Genomic DNA, 23,437 nt, shown 5'->3' on the forward strand with positions numbered 1-23,437 from the left:
TAGATAAGAAAGTGACCAAAATCAAACCATTTCTTTTACCCATTCAAGCATGAACCTAAAAACAACTTGGACATTTAACCAATACCTTAAAACATACCCAAATCATGCATAATAATATCAATTCAATAGGCTATTTAACCATCCAACCAATATGTCATATAGGCACCTCAAACACAAACAATCAAATATACCTAACCATAAGCATAATTGACCATATTCATACCAATACATATAGCTCATAACCATCTTAAAGTATAACCTAACATGGCCACAATATAAACATATAATCATATACCAAATTGTTCAATCCATCGTGCATCAACTTAGCTATAATAATGTAACAGCCCGATTTTGGGCCTAGTCGAAACAGTGGTTTCAGAACCACAATTCTAAGGTCAAAGAAATTATTTTAATATTATTTTATGTGTTATAGCATGATTATATGAGTGTTTGAAATTTTTGGTGAATTAATTTCAGTGATTGCATGCTTAATTTTGAGAAAGGACTAAATCGCATAAAATGCGAAAATTTTGTTCTACTAGATAAGGGTGTCAAATAGTTATGGAACATTAAATTAGGGGTATTTATTGAGTAAATAGATCACAAATTTGTTAGTGGCTGAACATGGAGACAAAGAATTGTAAGGTCAAAGTTAGGTGAAATTTAGTGACTAATTTGACTAGAAATATAATAAAATAAGGAGAAGCTTTCATCTTTTTCAGTCTCTCTTTCTTCTCCTTCAATTTTCTCCAAGAAAAAAGACCATGGGAGCTTGAAATTTTCAGCAACTTTAGACTCTTGCAAGTAAGTGATTTTGATGGTCTTTCTTGATGATTTTTGTACTTTTGGGGCCCTTGTAGCTTAAGCTAACTAATGGAGGGACTATTTTTGTGACAGCCCTAATTTGGCCCTAGTCGGAAAGTGGTTTCGGGACCACAAAATCGAGTCACAAAAAATAATTAGATGTTATATTCTGTGCTTATTATATGTGAAAGTGCATGTCTGAAAATTTCATGCTTTGATTTTGTCATTTGTGAGTGAAACTATGAAATAGGACTTATGTGAAAATTCTTGAAAATGTGATAGGTTAATTTGTAGTGGCCAAAAAAAATTGTAGTGCAAAATAGGAGGATTTGCATGTCAAACTTCCCACTTTAGTTATAGTGGCCGGGCATGATGGGAATGATAAGCAATATGTGCATTTTATAATATAACTTAAGTATGGTGCAATTAATAATGCTATTTTATATCATAAAATAAAGGGTAATAAAATAACAAAATGAAGTAAGGACAAGGCTTGTTCATCCTTGTTCTTCATAGCCAAAAAACCAAGTGAAAGAAAAACAGGGAAAAGTTTGTAAGAAGTTCGGCCATGCATGAAACTAGATGGAGGTATGTTTGATATTATTCTTTGAAATTCATGTATATTAAGTTGTTAGTTTGAAATCTACCTAGCCATGGTTCAAATTTTACTATTTGATGGAGATGATATTCAGCCATGGATGTTATATTTCTTGGTTGGCATTTTGATGTTTTTGGTGATGAGCTATGAAGATGGTTGATTTTGAGTGTTTAATAAAAAGGATTGGATGTGAGTGTGTGTGAAATAGCAAATGGTAAGTCTTGGTAACTTCATGAAGTATTCGGCCATTTTGTTAAAATGTTATACTTGTGTTTAAATTTGGGGTTTAATAGTTATATGATCAGTACGGGTATAGATGACCGAATATGAACATGAAATATGATGTGAAATATAGATGGCGAATGTAGCATGAATAAAGATGTGAATAAATCAAGTTATGGAGGTTGTCAATGAAAATATGAGTTGGATGAGTGTATATGTGCACTAGATACTAAGTGGGAAAATCGGCTATAGTATGAAATGCAAAGAAATTTTGATGTTGAATGTTTTAAACGATTTAGATAGTTATAAATTAAGTTGAAGCTTGGTAAAATTGAAGAATTGTGGCTTAATTGTTTAATGGCAATTGGCTATTATGGTGAAATGCAATGTTAATATTTAGTTGCTAGTATGTATATGTGTGTTAGACGAATTTGAACTTGAATAATGATTTGAGCACGATGTATTGTATTGAGATTATGCTTAAGTGAAATTATAGATATGTGATGAAATTGATTGGTGATATACATGTTTAAATAATATGAATGCAAAGAATGTGTGAAAGAGTAAATTGGAAATAAATCTGCTTGGGACAGCAGCAGTAACGTGATTTTGGAAAATCACCATAAATTGTGGGAGTTGAGTTAGAAGCTTAATAAATTATGTAATTAAAGCTTAATGAGTCTAGTTTCTTATAAAAGAAACTGTGAAGCAAAATAATTGCCGATAATGAGATATTTGAAGTGATGTGGGACAGAGTCAAAATGACTTCTAGATCCCCTGTTCTGTCTTTATAAAATCATTATAAATTGTAAACAAATGGTCATAAGATAAAATTGATATTCTTAGACTCCGTAATGAGTCTAGTTTCAAATGAAATAAACGAGGACATATTTTGAATTCTGTACAATGAGAAATTTGATTCGTAGTGAAGAGTGGTCAGATTAGTCAAGCAATGAAATAGGGGAAACTTTAAGAAAAATCTGGCATTGATTGGCCAAACTAAAAATTCTGAAAATTTTATGGATAAAATATATATGAGTCTATTTTCAGGGAAATTTTACAGAAATTTATTTGGAGTTTCGTAGCTCCAGTTATAAATAATTTAGTGACTGTTGCTCAGGAAGACAACTTATTGTGAATTTGTGATTTTGTGGTAAACATTGATAAAAAAATTTGTTAATGAGTTGTTTAATGTTTTCTTATAAACTTACTATGATCTATATGTGTGAAAGTCGAATATATATATTATATTCCTGAAGTAATGCTTGAATAGTCAAATAATGACTAGTTTAAAATTTTTTAATTTAAGCTCAAGAGCAAAGAGGATCAAAGTTGGATAGGGGAAAAGAGAAAGTAATTGAGTAGCCTTTCCGCAACCATTCAAGTATATCCGAGGTAAGTTTTGAGTAGTCACCTTTAGTATATAATTGATGATGCTTTGATATGTTTATATATTAGATGAATTGTGACCTTTTGGATCTACTTGAATTAAGTTGTGTGATAAATAATTTATGTATATGACTTATAGTTGAATGGTCACTATGGGTTAAGCTTGAATGATGAAATGGATATGTAATATTTATGTATGATTTTTGAACCGAAATGTAAATGATGGTGTTCATATGGAGCTTATATCCGAATGTAGCAAATGACTACTAATGTGATATGTTGAATGAGATGTGTTAATATATGATTAAATATGCATGATATTTGATGTGTATCCAGGCTTAAAGACCCGTAGGCTATATCTGGAATTATATCCGGGTTAAATCCCGAGCTTCGTCTTTGGAATTATGTCCGAGTTAAATCCATGAGCCTAGTGCTGGTATTATATCTGAGCTTAAAGTCCCGTAGGCTTAGTGCTAGTGACTGGACTCGGGTTTTAAACCCTAGCAGGCTGAACGCAGGTGATTCGAGTAAGATTATGAATTCGAATGTTCGAGGTAAACTACTATTGATTATGTATGATACATTATGATGGCCAGGTACGTATTATGTACTCGTATGTGAATTGATTTTAAAGTGAATTATTAGTATCAAAGAACAATATATATGTGTGGATGATTATTGTGTCTACGAATAAGAGAATGACCTATTCGGTCAATGTCTATCATTATATGGAATTATGTGACTTAAATTAATTGTAAGAGTCATATAGTAGAGTGAAGTATGTGCTGAAAATTTTGGGACGTGTATGTGTATATATATATTTTCGGCCAATTGGCATTATAATTAGTGAACTTGAGTATATTCAGCCAAGTGAATTATAACTAGAATATGAGTTTTGTGATACTTAATGTTCGATGTAAATGATAAGTTTTAATTGTTTGTAATGCTCAAAACTTACTAAGCCTCGAAAGCTTACTCGATTCCTTATTTCTCTGTTTTATAGATTGTTGATTTTGGCCACCGACTCGGGGATCGTCAGCAGTTCATCATACTATCGACCTTTTTGGTACAGTTATTCTTTGGTCTAGATGTGGCGTGTATAGGTTAGACTGTTGATAACTATGTTTTGTAACTGTAAATATTTTGGCCATATAAAAATGGCATTTATAACTTAAAAACCAATATGTATTCAGTTCGATCTCTGTTTTTGTTGATTGATAATGTGAATGAGAAATTTAATGTTTAGCTCGGTAATACCTCCTAGCCTAAATTCGGCGATAGGATTCGGGTTAGGAGTGTTACAATTTTGCAAAATGGTTGAGGGTCTAGGGTTTTGCCATGATAGTAATCGTGTTGATTTCTGAAATTTTATGGAAGAAAATGAATTATGGTTGTTAATTAAACAACTTTTGTGAAGTGGTTTTCATGAAAACCCCTAAAAAGGACCATTTTGTAAAAGTTACAAAATAAGTAGTAAAGGTGTGAAATAATTGGATTTTTGAGTTGAAATAAGCTTAAAATAGATACGGCTAGGCTTGGTTAATGAGGAAATTTGATGAAAATTGATTTCTGAGCCTTGGGCAAAATAGTAATTTTGTGAAAATCTAATGGCAAAATGATCATTTTGCCAAAATATGAATTATGAAATGTCTTGATTAATGTGATGATTAAATTAGTGAATTTTATCATTTTAGATCAAGAAATACGAAATCTGAACCTAGACTGGGGGAAGACCAAGTTAGTAGACTAATTCAATCTAGTCGCCCACTTTTTGTATACCGAGGTAAGTTGTACGTAAATACTGCAGCTTTATCGTTATTATGTATTGAATGATTGGTTTTGTATGATATGGTTGAATACTTTTATTAGTAATGCATGGTGAAATTTAATGCCGTAAACTCCCGGTTGAACCTTAGGAATAGATATGAGCCTAGTTATGATGCCTTAATGGTAAAGATGAAATTGAGCAAGTTCTATCTATGAGAATGATTTTGGGGACTATCTTGAAATCTTTGGCTTATACTTGTGATGTGTAAATATAATAAATCTACCATTGTTAAATCAAGAATGTTGTGCTGGTTTATAATATGCTATGTGTTTAAAGATGCATGGTTGATGTTGTTACTTACTTACATGCAACTTACTAAGTTTTATGCTTACTCCATTTTCTTTCCATTTTCTTATAGCATCACCAAGCTAACTCGGAGATCAAAGGACGTTGAAGGCTCGATTACACTATCAATCAGAATATTTGGTATAGTTAGATTTATCATTTTGAGTATGGCAGGTATAGGGACTTGGTCTTTTTGCTAAGCGTCATATTGTTTTAGCCAAATATGTTGGCTTGTATTGAAGGTCGGTTCATTTTGTATAAGGCCATGGATGGTGGCTAATATTTATTATTGCTAAATGCATTTAATGATAATCTTCATGGTTGTGGTTATTGCATGGTTTGTATTGATAAGTAGGAGATATTGTATGTGATAGAATATAGCTTAGAATTGATGTGTGGCTGTTTTAGGTATGTGTATGCTTGGATTGGAGATGTTTGATGTTGTATAGGTCGGTGCAAGTAAGGGTGGCAAAAAGGCTTGGTAGATAGCCTTGTTTTTGTCCACACAGGCAGACACACACTGTGTGCCACACGACCTGCCCCATAGGCGTGTAGTTAAGCCGTGTGTCCCCTGCACCTAAATTTGGGAAAACAGTATGCCCCGTCGTGACCACACGGGTGGAGACATGGCCGTATGTCTCAACGTTGTGGAGGACATGGCCATAGTACATAGGCATCTGCCAGGTCGTGTGAAGTTTGCACCTTAATGCGAAATTAAGTTCACCATACAGCCTAGCACACTAGCGTATACCTTGGCCATGTGCCCCAAAATGGTCGTCAAAAACAGAATGTCAAGGTTTTAGTACATGGACGTATCATGGCCATGTGAGGGACACAGGCTATGGACACAGGCGTGTGCGAGGCCGTGTGAAAACCTCTGTAGGTTCAAATTGAGAAATAAATCCACACGAGATAGGGACACGGACGTGTCCCGATAGGTTCAGGCCGTATGAGCTACACCGGCCTCCAACATGGTCATCTTAAGAGGAAACACAAGCATGTCGCCCTCCCACACAAGTGTGTGACCCTATTTGCATTGAATTATTCCGAAAAACTTTCAAACCAATTGAGCTTCTGATAATCTGTAAATGAAAAGAAAATAACTACGTAAGCAATGAATGCTTAGTAAGCTCGTATGAATATTAAACATAAACTTTCATCATAAATATGAACTTTATATGAAAAATGTAAAGCTTTACCAATGCCATAAGATTTATCAAACTATATAACCATCAACTCACATTTACTTTCAATTCATAACATAATAAGATCTTATAAGTTGTACTACATACTTATCAATCTTTTCTTAAAATGATGAACCATTCCATTTTTTCCATTTACTTAAAATAAGCTTAATTACATTATCAATTCAGGAATTATTGTGATTATTCATGACATAGGTAAATTCACCTTTAGCATAAGTAAATTTCTCACATATAGGTAAGTTATTTAATTCATCAATCCTTTTTACCTTATCACATTACATCTTAATTGTGAACTTACCATTTCATTACCTTTTCTCACCCGTTTCATTTGTATAACACAAGACATAAGCATAAACATCATCCATAACCACAAGCTTAATACAAGCCTAATCGTCATCATCAACACACAAGTTAGTACATTTATACACAACTTTATGGTCGTAAAACTAACTAATAATTTGACTTAAGGCAAGCGCACCTATTGAATAGTAGTATAGTTATGGTGAGACCGGAATATCGTATCCACGAGGACTAAAAGTACTAGTAGTTACTCTCTTTTTATTATCTAGCCTAAGAATTTAAGGGTGTTTTTAAACTAAACTAATTTTCTAATTTATCTAAGATCACGGTAGAGGCGAAAGTTGGAAAATACTTTTAAGAAAACCAATTGAGAAGACAAAACCCAAGAAAGAATCCACCTAGACTCACTTATTACCTTTGACTTAAACAATTTACTCACTTAACTTATTCCGTAGAAATCTTTAATTTATGTTAATATCTCTCTCGAGACTAAGAACAACTGACTCTAGGTTGATTAATTGAAATTTCTTTCTAATTAAAACCTTTATTGTCTCATTAACTCGATCTGTGGATCCCCTTATTAGATTTGACTCTAATCCGGTAGATTTATGTCATCCTATCTCTAGGATTGCATTCAACTCTTCTTAATTATGAATGATCTACTCTTAAACAAGGACTTTGCTCCACTGAATAAGCACATCAAAAACCTGGATTAATATCCTGAAATATTAAAGCAAGAATTAAAACTCATAATTAAGAATAAGAACAAGTATTTATCATATAAATCAAAGCATAATAAGAATTCTCATAGGGTTCATCTCCCTTAGGTATTTAGGGAGTTTAGTTCATAATAATAATGGAAAACATCTCAAAGTTTGGAAAATAACAAAACATAAAGAAAACCCAAGAACTTCTAGGAAATTGGATGGAAATCTTCAGTCTTGATGTAGATCCTGGCTCCGAGGTGATTTTGATGGCTAATCGCGAGTATTTTCTGCCTCCAACTCTGTGTCTCCCTTTAATCCTCTTCTAGGGTGTTTATATAGGCTTTAGAATGCTTCAAAACCCTCAAAAGTGCCCTTTTTCTGAATAGAACTAGGCTTGGGCTCAGCAGAGACACGACCGTGTGCCACGCTCGTGTGAAGGTGCTCAGGCCATGTGCAATACTGAGTTGGTTCTTAATTGACACGGCCATAACACACGGGCATGTGGTCTACCCATATGTCACACATGGGCGTGTGGATCACCCGTGTGAAAGTGCCTAGGCCGTGTGAAACACTGATTTAGGCCCAATTTATCCATTTTTGGCCCGTTTCTTTTTCTTTTTGCTATCCTAAGCTCTCCTGAGTATAAAACATGAAATTAAAGGATTAGGAGCATCGAATTCACTAAAACCAAGGAAAAATCATTCATAAATATGCCAAGCTTAGGGTAAAAATATATATATTATGGTTTATCAAATATCCCCATACTTAAGCATTTGCTTGTCCTCAAGCAAAATCCTCAACTCACAATCAAAATAAATTCTTCTCAAATTATAATTCTCATCAATAATGTTTCCAAATAATCCACAAGCAGTCGTACATTGAAAATTTAACTAAAAGAACATTAGGGTTTCAAATAGTCAAAGTTGAGCATTTTAATCATAAAATTATGGGCATCCCCCTTTATCTAAGTAATTATCTTTAATTCCAAATTGACATTGATTGACATTCTCCCTAAAGGTTCACTCAAATCACTCAATGTGTTTAAAGTTCAATGATTAAGCACTCATATGATCAATAAAATCAGTGAGCAAGAAGGATATATGCTCTAAAAGGCTCAAAATCTCACAAAAATTATGGGTATTTAATTCTAATCCTGTAAATTCAAAACTTCAAGATAATATCTCATTTCAGGGAAACAACCTAGAAATTTTAATTCTCAAAAAAAATTTCAACTTATCGTACTTGATTCACTAGTGTCTTAAAGTTTAAACAATCAATGCACAGTTGCTTATGATTCAATTCAAAACGTATCAATAAAAATCATAGATCAATCAAAATTTACTCCAGTAATGATATGAGAAAATTATTTGAGAACAAGTAAAAAATTCAGGGATTCCTGATAATCACATAAATAACCTCCCCACACTTAAGATGTACATTGTCCTCAATGTACAAAGATAAATAAAAAGAATATAATTATAATATCAGAAGAGAGGGAGAGAAGCGAAACTGCCCTGAAATATTTGGATGAGATCCTTGGAGTAGCGAGAGCGAGAATTATGGATAAAGTCAAATAAAAAACATGATTCTGAGGTATTAACAAGAAAATAAACACCACTGTGGAAGAGAATTAAGGGATATTTCGATAATAATCATAAAGATAAGCAGAGTTTAAAATATAAAACATAAGTCTTCAAAAATAAATAAAAGAAAAAATAGAATTAAAATGGAAATAAAAATAAAAATAGTAATAAAATAAAGGGACTCAAGGGTCCTCATCATCGGTGTCGTGAGCCGGTGGTGCTGGAGGAGCGATATGGAGGTGCTCGTGAATCTGCTGTAAAGTCGCATCGATACTATCGAACCTTGCATCAATACTGTTGAACCTCCAAGCACAGTACTGACGAAAATCAGTAAACTCTTTGAATGACACTCTTCGAAGGCTGGTAGTAGACAGAGCGTGGCGGTGGCTCGATGGTGGAGACTGTGGTTGATCCTCGTGATGGGGAGAAACATCATCAGCAGAGTCCTCATCATCATCCTGGGTGTCAGAATGCAACAAGTGGTATTGAGGGGGATCCACTCCTCATCATCGCTCTATCATCCTCATATGTGTCATGTTCGAAATGCCCTCAAGGGACATCTGGCCGACTAAGGTGAGTGCCGAGGACTGCTCTGGTGTGTCGAGAAGATCGAAGTATCGAGTGATACGAGTCACGTAAGGGCCTAGACAGATAGGGCCCCTTTTATACCATTCAATCTGATGGCAGAATGATAGTGCAATAAAGTATGCTAAATCGATAATATGGTCGTATGCCATGCTCCAATGGAAGTATGCGTCATGAGTGCTAACAACACCGGTGCTCTCTCTCTGACCGGTCAAAGTGTGAGCTAGGAAGGCGTGGATGTACCGTAAGACTGGAGGGAGAGAAGTCGCCTTCGAGCGACTTGCGTCATATGTAGTCTGGCCACCTATGAGATCGGTCCAACTGCATGAAGGGGAATGATGAATGTGTCAATGAAGCTGGAGGAAGTTCTCGGCAGACATGAACTCCTCTATATAAAGGCCCATAGCAGCGTCGAATTCTAGGACGCTCGTGTGTTGTATCAAGCCACCGAGGCGGAAAGAAATAGTGTTGGGTTCGTTATGAATTGTCATGACCTGTTGTGCAGAAACGGTAGCACTAAACTCCAATGTGAGCTCTGTGTAAGTGGGCTTGATGATATCGTCCCATAGAGCCATAGCGATAATAGCATGCATGCCATCGGCGAGTCAGACCTGCTCCAAGGCGGCCCAATCAATGTATCGGCCCAAATCGATGGGTCGAACTCGGTGTAGCTGGTATAAGCCCTCATGGGGACTTGCCGTGAAGCGGAGATAAGTGTGGCGAGCCTTGGCAGATGCGCTTGAGTGGGAAGTTGAACCGAGCCCCTTCCGCTTTTTCAAAGCGGGGACAGCGGTCTTCTTGCCTCATGTGTTTGTCATGTTGTAGCTGAATATAACAGAAGTCAAAAATAGCCCGGAATAGTCAAACAAAAGTCGAAAGAAAATGCCCTAACACTAATCATGGCAAAGACTAAAATAATAGAAAACTATATAGGAACATAACAATAGCACTAATGACTAAAAATAGTGATATAAAAGAATAATAAAAAAATCATGGAATGAATCCAAAAGCAGAATATAGGAACATATTGTATTAATACTAAGCATAGTAAAATATGGTAAAACAAAGAGTAAAAATAAAAATGAAAGAATCGAGAAAATGGAAACAGCAAACTAATAAAAATACTAAGAATAATAACCATACTAACAAATATAATGCAAAATAATAATAATATAACTAAATAAAATAATTAAATTAAATTAAAAAATATGAAGGGTAAAATGGGAATCGACAGTAGGGGTTACCGATTGGTCGTGGAACGTGGGTGGGGCAGGGGTGGCTGGTGCGAAATGACGGGGCCGGGGGGTTGTCCAGGGGGTAAGTAAGCTGGGAGGGGAGAGTTGCGCATGGGAGAAAGAGAGCACAGAGGGGGGTTATGCACGGGAGAAAGAGGGCACGGACGTGGGTTTTATAGGTGTTGGGGCGTGCTGTGAGGGCGTGGCATTTGGCTGGTTGGGGCGATGCGGTGCAAAGGTTGAGGGGTGAGTGTGCGCTAGGGCTGATGGCTTGGTAGGCTTGAGCATGGGTGCAAAGGCTAGGAAGAGAAGGTAGAGGGAATAGTTGAGGGTGTGCTAGTGCGCTTGGTAACGGCGAACGGTGGCCAGAATAGTGGTTTTAGGTCTTGCGGCGGCTAGTTGTTTGGGGAGATTTTGGGGAAAAAGAAGAAGAAAAGAATTTAGGGTTTGGGGGGAGGTTTAAAAAGGGGCATGACCGTGTGAGACCCGTGTTAGGCATTCAGTAATCAATTATTCATTGAGTTAACACTTAACATTACCGACTCAATTTCTATTTAATTCATGAGACTATTCGTCTCCAGTACATATTTCATAATCAATACCATTAATATATTCATTTAACATTTTCAACTATAAAACAGTAACAAACAATTATATAAGCATCCGATCCCAACTCAATTTCGACTTAATTATGGCATGTACCTCTAAACTCCTTTCTGTACTTGACTTAATCCTAGAATCGACTAAACCCGGTTAGCTCTGATACCACTAAATTTAACACCCTCTTAACCCCGTCCCGTCGCTGGAACAGGATTAAGGAGTATTACCAGTCTTTACAATACTTTTATGCATTAAACAGGGATAATTATGATACATAAATTAAAATTATGTCATTTTGTATCTTAAATGGGCCTATATTGATTACTATAAACATTTGAATCCAACCGGGGTTCGATCGGAAGCTTATAAAAATTTTCGTGAAAACTTAAAAATTCTCTTTTGTGAACAGTGTCACACGTCCATGTAACCTAGGGGACACGCCCGTGTACCCTTCTTACACGTCCGTGTAGGAACACCGTGTTGTTTCCTTTAGAATTTGTTAATTTCGCACAGCCAAAGCACACGCCCGTATACTTAGCCCGTGTAGCATTTCTAGTATACTAACTGGAGAACATTTTGGGTGCAGGGGACACACGGCCTAACGACACACCCGTGCACGAGCCGTGTGTCTCACACGATCTGATCACACGCCCGTGTGGACCTATGATGAGCTTCGTTTTGCAAGTTACTAACCCTGTAAAAACTTAAGCTTTAAGATAACAATTTTTACCGACTTTCAACATGATTAGAACTCGATTAAACATATTTAATGCTAACCCAACGTTACAATAAGACATTCAACCAATGTACTCTCAGCGGTACCACAGTCTAGATTGACTTAAGATTTTTGTGTACAATCTTAAACAACCTACTTATATTAACTTTCAAGCATGCATATTTCATTTTATAACCTAACATTTTTAAACCATTCTTAAACATTTTTACTCTAGGAACTTAATAGCCTAGGTACATGCCATTATCAACAATTAACATATTTTACCTTGTTGAGTTCGGGATTGGCTTAAGATGCTGATTCGATGATCTTTCTTTAGCTTAACCTACACACGGAAACAACCGTACACTGAGTATAAACTCAATGGTATTTCTATAAACTAAATACTTAATAGTATATATAAAAAAAATATAACATTTGCGTAAAATCATGCAACTTTTACAGTAATTTCATAAATCAATAAAACAATAATATTTTTCATTCATATATGTATTCGAGCTTTAGCTTTTTACTTCACAGTCTTTATAATTCAATCGCTTAACTTCACTTCATAACTTAGAAATTTTACCATTTAATTCGGTCTACATTAGTTATCCATTAATACATAACAGTCAACAGTCAATATTTATCAACCAATTTATTGGTTTCATACAGAACATTCAGTCATTCATCAACAATTAATTATACTATTATAATCATTTCTTCAGTAGCATTTAGTTACTCTATAACAGACAGTTATACAATAACAGTCATTTATTCGGTAACAGTCAATTATTCCGTAGCAAACAGTCTTTAATACTTTTAGTTACCCCTATTAACATGACTCGGACCTGGACGGATACACGGGTCCAAATCCAACCACACACTAGGGATATAATACAGTGTTTCATCGGTAAAGTGGAATACACCGCAACGGTAATAATAATGATAAAGAACAATCACGATAATATACACAAAGTACCTCATCGGAACGAATCTGGAACAGTCACAGTTTGGCGACACATAAAGTGTCTCATCGACATAGAGTTGGAATATCCCTAACTCCACTGATCCTATGGCATGCCAACTATATCCGACTAGCCAGACATTGTTAATAGGGATTTCAGTCAACTTCCAATTTTCAATTTCCCTTCTTAATTTAATTTTACTTCATTTCAATACTTTTTCATATTAAATCACATGTAATTCAATTTCAATACAATATTCCTATTAATTCATCATTTTTTTTAATAATCATACATTCAAATTTTTCATTTCTCAACAATTTAAATACTATCATAACAAATAAATATTAAGTTCGGTTTATAGAAATACAAACCGTAATTCTTGAGTCCACTCGATATCCTCGTCCCTTTTCTTTTTCCCTTTCCTCGATGACACTTTCGGTGCTATATTAGCTACGAAAAAATTAACACAACATTTAAGATCATTAATATCATATTCTCTAATTTTCCATGTAACTTTTTCATAAATTCCATTTTAGTCCTATCACCATAACCTTTTTCTTTCTTCAAAATTAACCTAGTTTTCATCTTTATACTTACTTTAAAGTAATTTCCAGCTTTTCATATTCAACATAAAACTTCAATTTTGAATTCCCTTTAATTTAATCCTTACTATGTCAAAACTTAATTCTTTCTTTACGATTTAATCCTTATATCATTTCTAACTTGAATTTCTATCAATTTAGCCTTTAATTCATCATTTTATTTAACATAAACTATATCTAAAATCAACTATCTTTTAAAATATTAGCTTAAATCAAGTAGTATTTACCTTTAGGATTCCATGAACTCAAAAATTACAAGAAAAGGGATTAAATTGACTTACCAAAGTGACTTACCAAAGTGACTTTAAACCTTAAGACCCCAATTTTTTCTTTTTCTTTTTCTTTCTTTCTTTCTCCCTATTTCTTCTTTGTTTCGTTTCATCCTTTCCTTCCTTTTCTATTCTTTTCTTTTATTTCCTTTACTTTATATAATATAATAATTAATTTAATAAATATATTTTAAATAACAATTCTTTATTAAACATTTGTATACATACACATTATTACACTTGTACCAATCATCAGTCTACATTTGTCATAATTAATTTATTTACTTATCTAATTATCTCATAATATAATTCTTTAATTGATAAATATCTAGTAATACTTAAATACATATATGAAAAAATGTATGTATTTTTATTAATACATGTGTATCCATTTATTATCATACATTTGTCTTTCTTTTATTTATTTATCACCTAATAGCAATTTAATAATAAAATGTATTAATTATTTACTTAAATATTAAGCAAATACATACATATATTACAAATGTATGTATTATATTAATTACACATGTCCTTTATTTTATCACACACTCGGCATTCACTTTAGCTTATTTGGTTATTTAGTCCCGTCACTTTTCTTTAGTCTATAATTAAACTTTTATTCTTTATTCAATTTAATCCTTCTACTTAATTATTCCTAATTAAGCTAAATTCACTTTATTAGACTTCAATTAATCGCTTACTTAACTTCGTAAATATTTTTAATAAATATTTACGAATCCATTTTTCATAAACGAAAACCCGAAATTACACTTTTCCAGTATCAATAAAATTCGGGTCATTACACGACGTATCATCCAACTTCCGCTAATTTGCTAAAAACTCCTTTAAAAATTTAACTGCGTTTGGCATCTGCGAAAGAGCTTCAATAAACGATAAGTTAATATGTAATTTCTTTAATAACTTAAGGAATTTACCAAATTGTTCATCTGTGTGGTCTTTCCTTGTCATATTAGGATATGGTACACGAGGTTTATATTCTCTACTTACCGATTTTTGCTCACTGTGGTCCACCTCATCTTTACCTTTACTTACCACAAATCTGTGTTTCGATTTTGGTTTAGGTTCAACTAACCCTTCTTCATCTCGAATAGTAATTGCATTAAGCTGCTCCCTTGGGTTATTTTCAGTATTACTTGGCAAACTACCTTGTTGTCGTTCAGAAATCATCTTTGCCAACTGGACTATTTGATTCTCGAGCCCTTGAATTGATGCTTGCTGATTTTTAAGAGCTGTCTCGGTGTTTTAGAAATGTGTTTCAAATATCGCTATGAATTTCATTAGCATTTCCTCAAGGTTCGGTTTCTTTTCCTACTGGTAAGGTGGTTGTTGAAAACCCGGAGGATGTTGTGGCCTTTGATTTCCTTGACCACCACACGAGAAATCGGGATGGTTCTTCCAACCTGCATTATAAGTGTTACTATACGGGTTATTTTGAGGTCTAGAGCTATTACCCATATAGTGGACTTGTTCGTCCTCGGTGCCAGGGTTGAAGAGTGGATAATCTGGGTTGTGCATTCCTCCATTTGAATCACAACTCATCATTGGATGTACCTGAGTAGAACCATATAAACCATCAATCTTTTTATTTAAAAGTTCTACCTGGTTTGATAGCATAGTGACCGCGTTGAGGTTGAAAACATCGGTTTCTTTTGTCGGCTTTGTTCTCATAACTTGCCACTGATAGTTATTCAGTGACATCTCTTCAATAAATTCATAAGCCTCTTTAGGTGTTTTGTTGTTTAATATTCCACCGGCGACTGCGTCGATAAGTTGTCTTGTTGAGGGGTTCACACCGTTGTAAAAGGTTTGAACCTGCAGCCATAAAGGTAACCCATGGTGAGGGCACCTTTGCAGTAGGTCCTTATATCTCTCCCATGCATCTTTAAGTGTTTCTAAATCCATCTGCACAAAAGAAGTAATATCATTCCTTAATTTAGCCGTTTTAGCCGGTGGAAAATATTTAAGTAAAAATTTTTTGGTCATTTGTTCCCAAATAGTGATTGACCCTCTTGGTAACGAGTTTAACCACTGTTTAGCTTTATTTCTCAATGAAAAGGGAAATAACCAAAGGCGAATGGCATCATCAGAAACGCCATTGATTTTAAAGGTGTCGCAGAATTCCAAAAAATTTGCCAAATGAGTGTTTGGATCCTCGTCCTGCAAACCATCAAACTGAACAAACTGTTGTATCATTTGAATCGTGTTAGCTTTCAGTTCAAAATTATTTGCAGCAACAACAGGCCTAACTATGCTCGATTCAGTTCCTGTTAAAGTAGGTTTAGCATAATAATACATAGTACGAGGGGTAGGATCCTGATTTACTAGGTTTGTAGCAACCACAAGGGGTAGCGAATTATTCTGATTAGCAGTCATCTCCTCAGTTATGGTGTGAATATCGTTCTCTTTCCCTTCCTCTATGTATTGTAGGCTTTGCCTTATTTCTCTTCGATTTCTGCGAGTTGTGCTTTCGATCTCACTATCAAAAAGTAATGGTTTTGACGGGTTCCTTCTAGTCATAAACTATAAAAAAAAACCTATCAGAAGAAAATAAAAGAAAATTTAGTAAATAAAAACAAAATTAAATAAAGATAAAATAATGACTAAAGTAATAAAAATTAAGTGTTCCTAATATCTTAGTTCCCCGGCAACGGCGCCAAAAACTTGATGGTCATAAAACTAACTAATAATTCGACTTAAGGCAAGCGCACCTATCAAACAGTAGTAAAGTTATGGTGAGACCGGAATATCGTATCCACGAGGACTAAAAGTACTAGTAGTTACTCTCTTTTTATTATCTAGCCTAAGAATTTAAGGGTGTTTTTAAACTAAACTAATTTTCTAATTTATCTAAGATCAAGGCAGAGGCAAAAGTTGGAAAATACTTTTAAGAAAACCACTTGAGAAAACAATACCCAAGAAAGAATCCACCTAGATTCACTTATTACCTTTGACTTAGACAATTTACTCACTTGACTTATTCCTTAGAAATCTCTAATTTATTTTAATATCTCTCTCAAGACTAAGAACAACTGACTCTAGGTTGATTAATTGAAATATTTTTCTAATTAAAACCTCTATTTTCGCATTAACTCGATCTGTGGATCCCCACTAATCTGGCAGATTTATGTCGCCCTATCTCTAGGATTACATTCAACTCTGTTTAATTATGAATGATCTACTCTTAAACAGGGACTTTTGCTACACTGAATAAGCACATCAAAAACCTGGATTAATATCCTGAAATATTAAAGTAAGAATTAAAACTCATAATTAAGAATAAGAACAAGTATTTATCATATAAATCAAAGCATAATAAGATTCGTCATAGGGTTCATCTCCCTTAGGTATTTAGGGAGTTTAGTTCATAATAATAATGGAAAACATCTCAAAGTTTGGAAAACAACAAAACATAAAGAAAACCCAAGAACTTCTAGGAAATTGGATGGAAATCTTCAGTCTTGATGTAGATCCTGGCTCCGAGGTGATTCCGATGGCTAATCGCGAGTATTTTCTGCCTCCAACTCTATGTCTCCCTCTAATCCTCTTCTAGGGTGTTTATATAGGCTTTAGAATGCTTCAAAACCCTCAAAAGTGCCATTTTTCTGAATAGAACTAGGCTTGGGCTCAGCATAGACACGGTCGTGTGCCACGCCAGTGTGAAGGTGCTCAGGCCGTGTGCAATACTGAGTTGGTTCTTAGTCGACACGGCCATGACACATGGGCATGTGGTCTACCCGTGTCTCATACACGGGCATGTGGATCACCTGTGTGGAAGTGCCTAGGTCGTGTGAAACACTGATTTAGGCCCAATTTGTCCGTTTTTGGCCCGTTTCTCGCTCTTTTTGCTATCCTAAGCTCTCCTGAGTATAAAACATGAAATTAAAGAATTAGGAGCATCAAATTCACTAAAACCAAGGAAAAATCATTCATAAATATGTCAAGCATGGGGTAAAAATATGTATATATTTCGGTTTATCACAACTCTTCTGGGATCAACTACATGACAAATCATTTTATAAGAAATTTCATCTTTTGATTTATACTACCTTTTCATGAACATAAGCATATTTCCATTTGAACACTTACCATTTCAATGTACATCATTAAGATTAAGCATGATATAATTCAATCTTAAGCTTGGCATAAGCCTAAGCATTATCCACAACACATGTTAGTTCATCAACTCGTAAATCACTTGAAATAACATAAGGTAAGTCATATACATGAGCAACATTGTTTGAAATCATCAATTTCATGAACATAAACGTACTTTCATTGAACATTACCTTTTTATTCCTTTTCTTTACTCTTTTCATTTGCATAGTACAAAGTATAAACGTAAAAATTAACCATAGGTGTTCCTGTCATCCACAATCTCAACCGGTGAATTGTAACATTCTACTCAAACTCAAATATATGACAAGTCTATCAAAATCACTAAACAAGTTACTTTACCGACATTTACAATCCGATGAAATACTTACGGATACGAGTACATTGATAATCCAACCGAAACACACCAGATGCTCATAAGAGCTAATCCATCCGGAACACACCAATGCTTATAAGAGCTAATCCATCCGGAACACACCAATGCTCATAAGAGCTATCCATCCAAAACACACCAAAACAAAGAGGGTAACACGAGATTTCGCAACAAACGTTGAACCTCGATCCACTTGGGAAAACAGTCTCCACAAGAATCTCCACTCTAGTCCCCCATAACACACCATATCTTGATTGTACTCTACCCCGCGTTCAATCCGATCCAAGTATTGAATATCAACAAAATTTTCTCAAATAACTTACACATTTATAATCAAATATATCTACTATATTATTTCATATCATCCAAAATATCATGTAGATGCTAAATTTTAAACTGTACGCACTTACCCGACTAAATTGCAGAAATGACAAAGTACATGGGCTATTTAGTAATTTTTCCTTCTCCTCGATATTTCACTCGTTCTTGATCTAAATTAATAATTTCATTCAATTCATTAATTTAGATAGTAAAACTAATTTATTTTATACAAATTTATTCATTTTTAAAATTTTTACAAAATTGCCCCCAACATTTCACTTTTATTCAATTTAGTCCTTGAGCCTAAACATGCAAATTAACCATTTTTATTGAAAACCCATGCCAACTGAATATTCATAGCTTCCATTTCAACCCATTTTTGCAAAAATTTCACATCAAGTCTTTGAACTATTACTATTTCAACAATTTAGTTCCTAATAGACAAATTCATCAAAAATCACTTAACAAAATACTTTTAAATACCAACTAACACTTCAAATTCTTCATTTAACATCTAAAATCACAAAGATTCATTAATGACAACATTCAAAATCTTTAACAATTTCAAAAACCAAGGTACAGGCTCACTAAACCTAATTGCAACGATTTCAAAAATATAAAATCAAAAAAATATAAAAAATTATTAGAAACGGGTGAAAAATAACTTAACATGCAAAGATTTAACCATGGCCGAACCTTGAAAATTGTCATAGAGTATTCGGTTTGTTAAAGAAGAAATGAAGAAGACAATTGGAAATTTCCATCTTTTATTTTAATTGTTTACTTACTTTACTTACTTTTAATTATTTTACATTAATACATGAATAAAACAAAATTTTAAAGCTCTTTTGCCGTCCCACTATATAGAATAGTATATTTTCCATTTTAATCCTTCCACTTGTAATCATTAAGCTATTTAATCACTCAAATCTAATAGTGATCAAATTTTACATCATTTACGATTTAGTCCTTTTTAATTAATTAACTATCGAAACATTAAAATTTTTCAACAAAACTTTAATACAACCTTTATAACACTCCTTTAATATTTATAAAAATATTTATGACTCGGTTTATAGAATCGAGGTCTCAATACCTCATTTCCTAAAACCACTTGACTTAGGGTTTACCACTTGAACCTAATTGTTCTTTCATTTAACCAAAAATTATTAAATCAAATTTTATTATTACACCATATAATATTCGTAAATATTAAATAATAATATTTATGGACTCACACATTTATTTTGTGGTCTCGAAACCATTATTCTGACACATCAAAGAAATTGGTTGTTACATTTTGTATTATATAGACTTTCAAAATTTTGAGTTATTAAAACATGTAATTAAATTCGAGATAAAAGTACTGTTTAAGTTATTAGAGTTAGTGTAACATCTAGTATCCGGATTTGGCGTTCAAGTCAAGTATAAAATATTCCAATTATATCAATAAATTTAATAGTTGAATTATAAAACATTAATCCTATAAAAGAATATGAAAGTGTATAAAATTACTTTTATTTTACATTTGTGCACATGGTTTCCTCCTCTTAAAATTTTATAAAAGGAAAATACGAAAATAATGTATTATATATCTTTCAGTAAACAAAAAAAACTAAATTATATCAATTTTAGATTAAAACATAAAAAGTATGTCATTTTATTACCAATTAAATAATAAAAAGCATTGGTATACATTTTAAGTTAATATGTGTTAGAGTTGTGTGAATCAAATTTTTTGATCCGGCCTAAAAAGTTTGAGGTGCAACTCACTTGTTAAATCAATAAAATAGAGAGGCAAAATTGAGGATTTTTTGGGGCGAAGGATTGAGGTCGTAGCTCACCACAGATCCCCATCCACCACTAAACTTGACTCCCGCTAGGGGTGAGTATTCGATCGAGTCGAGTCGAATCGAGTCAAAAATTTTCGAGTTAGTCGAGTTGACAAATCCTATTTTAGCAACCGAACTCAATTTAAAATTTTTTCGAATCGAATCGAATCGAATCGAGTCAAAAAATTTTGAGTCAAATCGAGTCGAGTTAACGAATCCTATTATTTATACTTAATGTTGCATTTAGATGGACCGATTATTTAACTAGTTGACGAAGTACAAGATTATTTAACTACATAAACAATATAATGATTTAGTCTTTTAACTTAATGAGTAAACATTTATCGAAACGACGTAGTTTTACCTTTTAACTTAATTATTTTGAATTTTAACTTTTAATAAAGTAAACATTTATCAAAACTACATAGTTTTGTCTTTTCTTATTCGGATTTTTGGATAACTCAAATGGTGTAATTCATATTCGAGTTAAACCGAAAAACTTAATTTTTTATTTGAGTTGACCCGAATAATTTGATTAACTCAAATAACTCAAACTATTTAATTTAAAATTTGAATTTTTTATCGAGTTTTTCGAATCAAATCGGATTTTGCTCACCCCTAACTCCCACAGTACAGACCATACCGCACAAGTTGAATCTGTATAGGTTTATACTTCTTCTATTAGACATTGATTATAACATTGTTTAACCCTTAGAACGCGTGTAGTCGAAAACCTCTTATATTATTGTTTTTCAACATTAGTGAATTTCTCCTCTTCTGCCCGTGATTTTTCCCGATAAGGGTTTTCCACGTAAAACCAGTTTATTTTTCTTTCTTATTGCTTTGCAATTATTACTACTGTCATTATCAACCTATAGTATAACAATATGATTTTGATCTAGATCTTGAAAAAAATTTGAAAAATACCAATTTTATTTGAATTATGTAATAAACAAAAAGAATAATAAAATAATGTAAAATAAATGAAATTATTAAATTAAATAAACAACAAACTAATAAAAACAATATTAATGTTGTAACGCTGTTATACCTCAGTAGAGCAAGACACGTGATAAGCAATCCAACGGTTTGTGGGTGATTCTTCGTAGACCCCTTAGTGAACTGGCCTATAGACAATCTGCAACTCACCTTTCACTAGTGCCACTTGGGTTTTGACCACTTTGTATGATCTCAAGGATATAGGTCTCAGACTGGTATAACTAATGACCTAGACAAAACAATCCAAAACACACCATGATGATAATTGAGTTATAACGATGCTGACTCTTAGCCAAGTCGCACAACTATGCAGGACAACGTACAGACCATCACGTGACATTACGAAACAGAGACTAGTCCACTATATAAACCTAGTTGCACAAGGGAGCCAAGACCCTTCTCTCCATCATTACTATCACCTTCTTCTCCTTCTCCCTTCTCTTTATCCCCAAGAGTATCCTCTCCACCTACTAAACAAAAACTCAACATAGACTAAGACAAGTAAACTCTTACCCTCAAACAATAGTCAGACTTTATCAACGCTCCAACCATCGAAGAACAACGAACAACAAGCAAAGAAGACAACTGAAAGATTAAGATCAAAATTGCAATCGTAACAGAGGAAAAAAACTTAGAAAATTTTTAAAGTCATATATCGAAACTGGTGTTCAAGTTTGGGGCCTTTAAAATTTTTCCATAAAACAATACAATAGTTCACAATTCATTCCCAACTGGACACACGTCACACAGAAGGACATAACGACTATCTAATTAGTTGCACCGTTTCCCAACAATGAGCCGTAACACTCTACCATTAATGCCTGAATCTAGAATGTTTGGTGTGTCTCCCTCATCCCTTTAAATGTCTCCATCACGTGCGAGAAGCAAACTCTTCAACTCCTCAACCCCTAGTAAAAGTACTCAAGCAGTGTTACCCATTTTGTTTACATTGACCCCTAAGAAGGTCTCGCAGAAGGTCTTGTAATAGGTCACTTTATAATTTACTCCTTGATTAAGAGGAAAGGTAATTTTTATACCCCAATAGTGTAGAACATGTGGAAAGCCATCCAACGGCCCACAAGTGACCCTTCACGAACCCCTCGGTGAATTGTTCTACAGAATGAACCGATACTCTTCTCTTCCATCATAACCTCCCTGTTTGTAACCTGTATCAACAAACACATTAATATTTATAAGCTTTCTTAATTTAGTTATTTGGTAAATAAATGGATATTAGGATTATTTTATGTTTTTATTTAGTGGATTTCGATTTTTAATTTAAAACGAAATATTGGTGGTGTCAAAATTAACAAATATAAAATTTTATTCAAAAATATTAAATTTGTATATAATAGTAAGCAATTTCTAGACTAGTAATAATTATAATTTTTTAGTAAAAAATAAATAATTAAAAATAAAAGAAGTTTTAAAATTGAAAATTAAAGTTAAAACAAGTAATCTACTAAAAATTTTAAAATATATTTTGAAATTTTTTTAAAAAAAAGTCCTTCACCTACAACTACTTCCCTCCTTATACATTCCCCAACTCTCATTTTTCTCGTTTGTTTGAAGATTGGATTTGATTTCTATTTCATTTCACAATAATTTGGCAAGATTAACCTTAATTTCAACTTTTTTTCATACCAATTAATTTTTTTAACCAAGCAGAGTTTTAACATTTCATTCAAATTCGTTTGCCTAAATTAATCAAACAAACAATCCTAAAACAACAAAAGTGTGATCTCCTTATATATTGTTAAACCAATAATATTTAAAAATAATTTTTATATGATTCTTGGATGAAAATGTCTCTGAAAATAATAATTAAAATGTTTTGATAAAAATAATTAAAATATTAGTATTTTGTGTGGAATTCAATTTTC

At 33.4% G+C, this 23,437-nt stretch overlaps 1 non-coding gene across 1 annotated transcript; it reads left to right on the top strand.

The window, feature by feature from the left end:
- Positions 1 to 15,744: 15,744 nt before the first annotated feature.
- On the top strand, positions 15,745 to 15,851 carry LOC128289892 (small nucleolar RNA R71). Its single transcript, XR_008279534.1, has one exon. It is a non-coding gene; the product is annotated as a small nucleolar RNA R71 (small nucleolar RNA).
- Positions 15,852 to 23,437: the final 7,586 nt, after the last annotated feature.

This window comes from Gossypium arboreum, chromosome 2, assembly GCF_025698485.1.
Source record: "Gossypium arboreum isolate Shixiya-1 chromosome 2, ASM2569848v2, whole genome shotgun sequence".
Classification (NCBI taxonomy): domain Eukaryota; kingdom Viridiplantae; phylum Streptophyta; class Magnoliopsida; order Malvales; family Malvaceae; genus Gossypium; species Gossypium arboreum.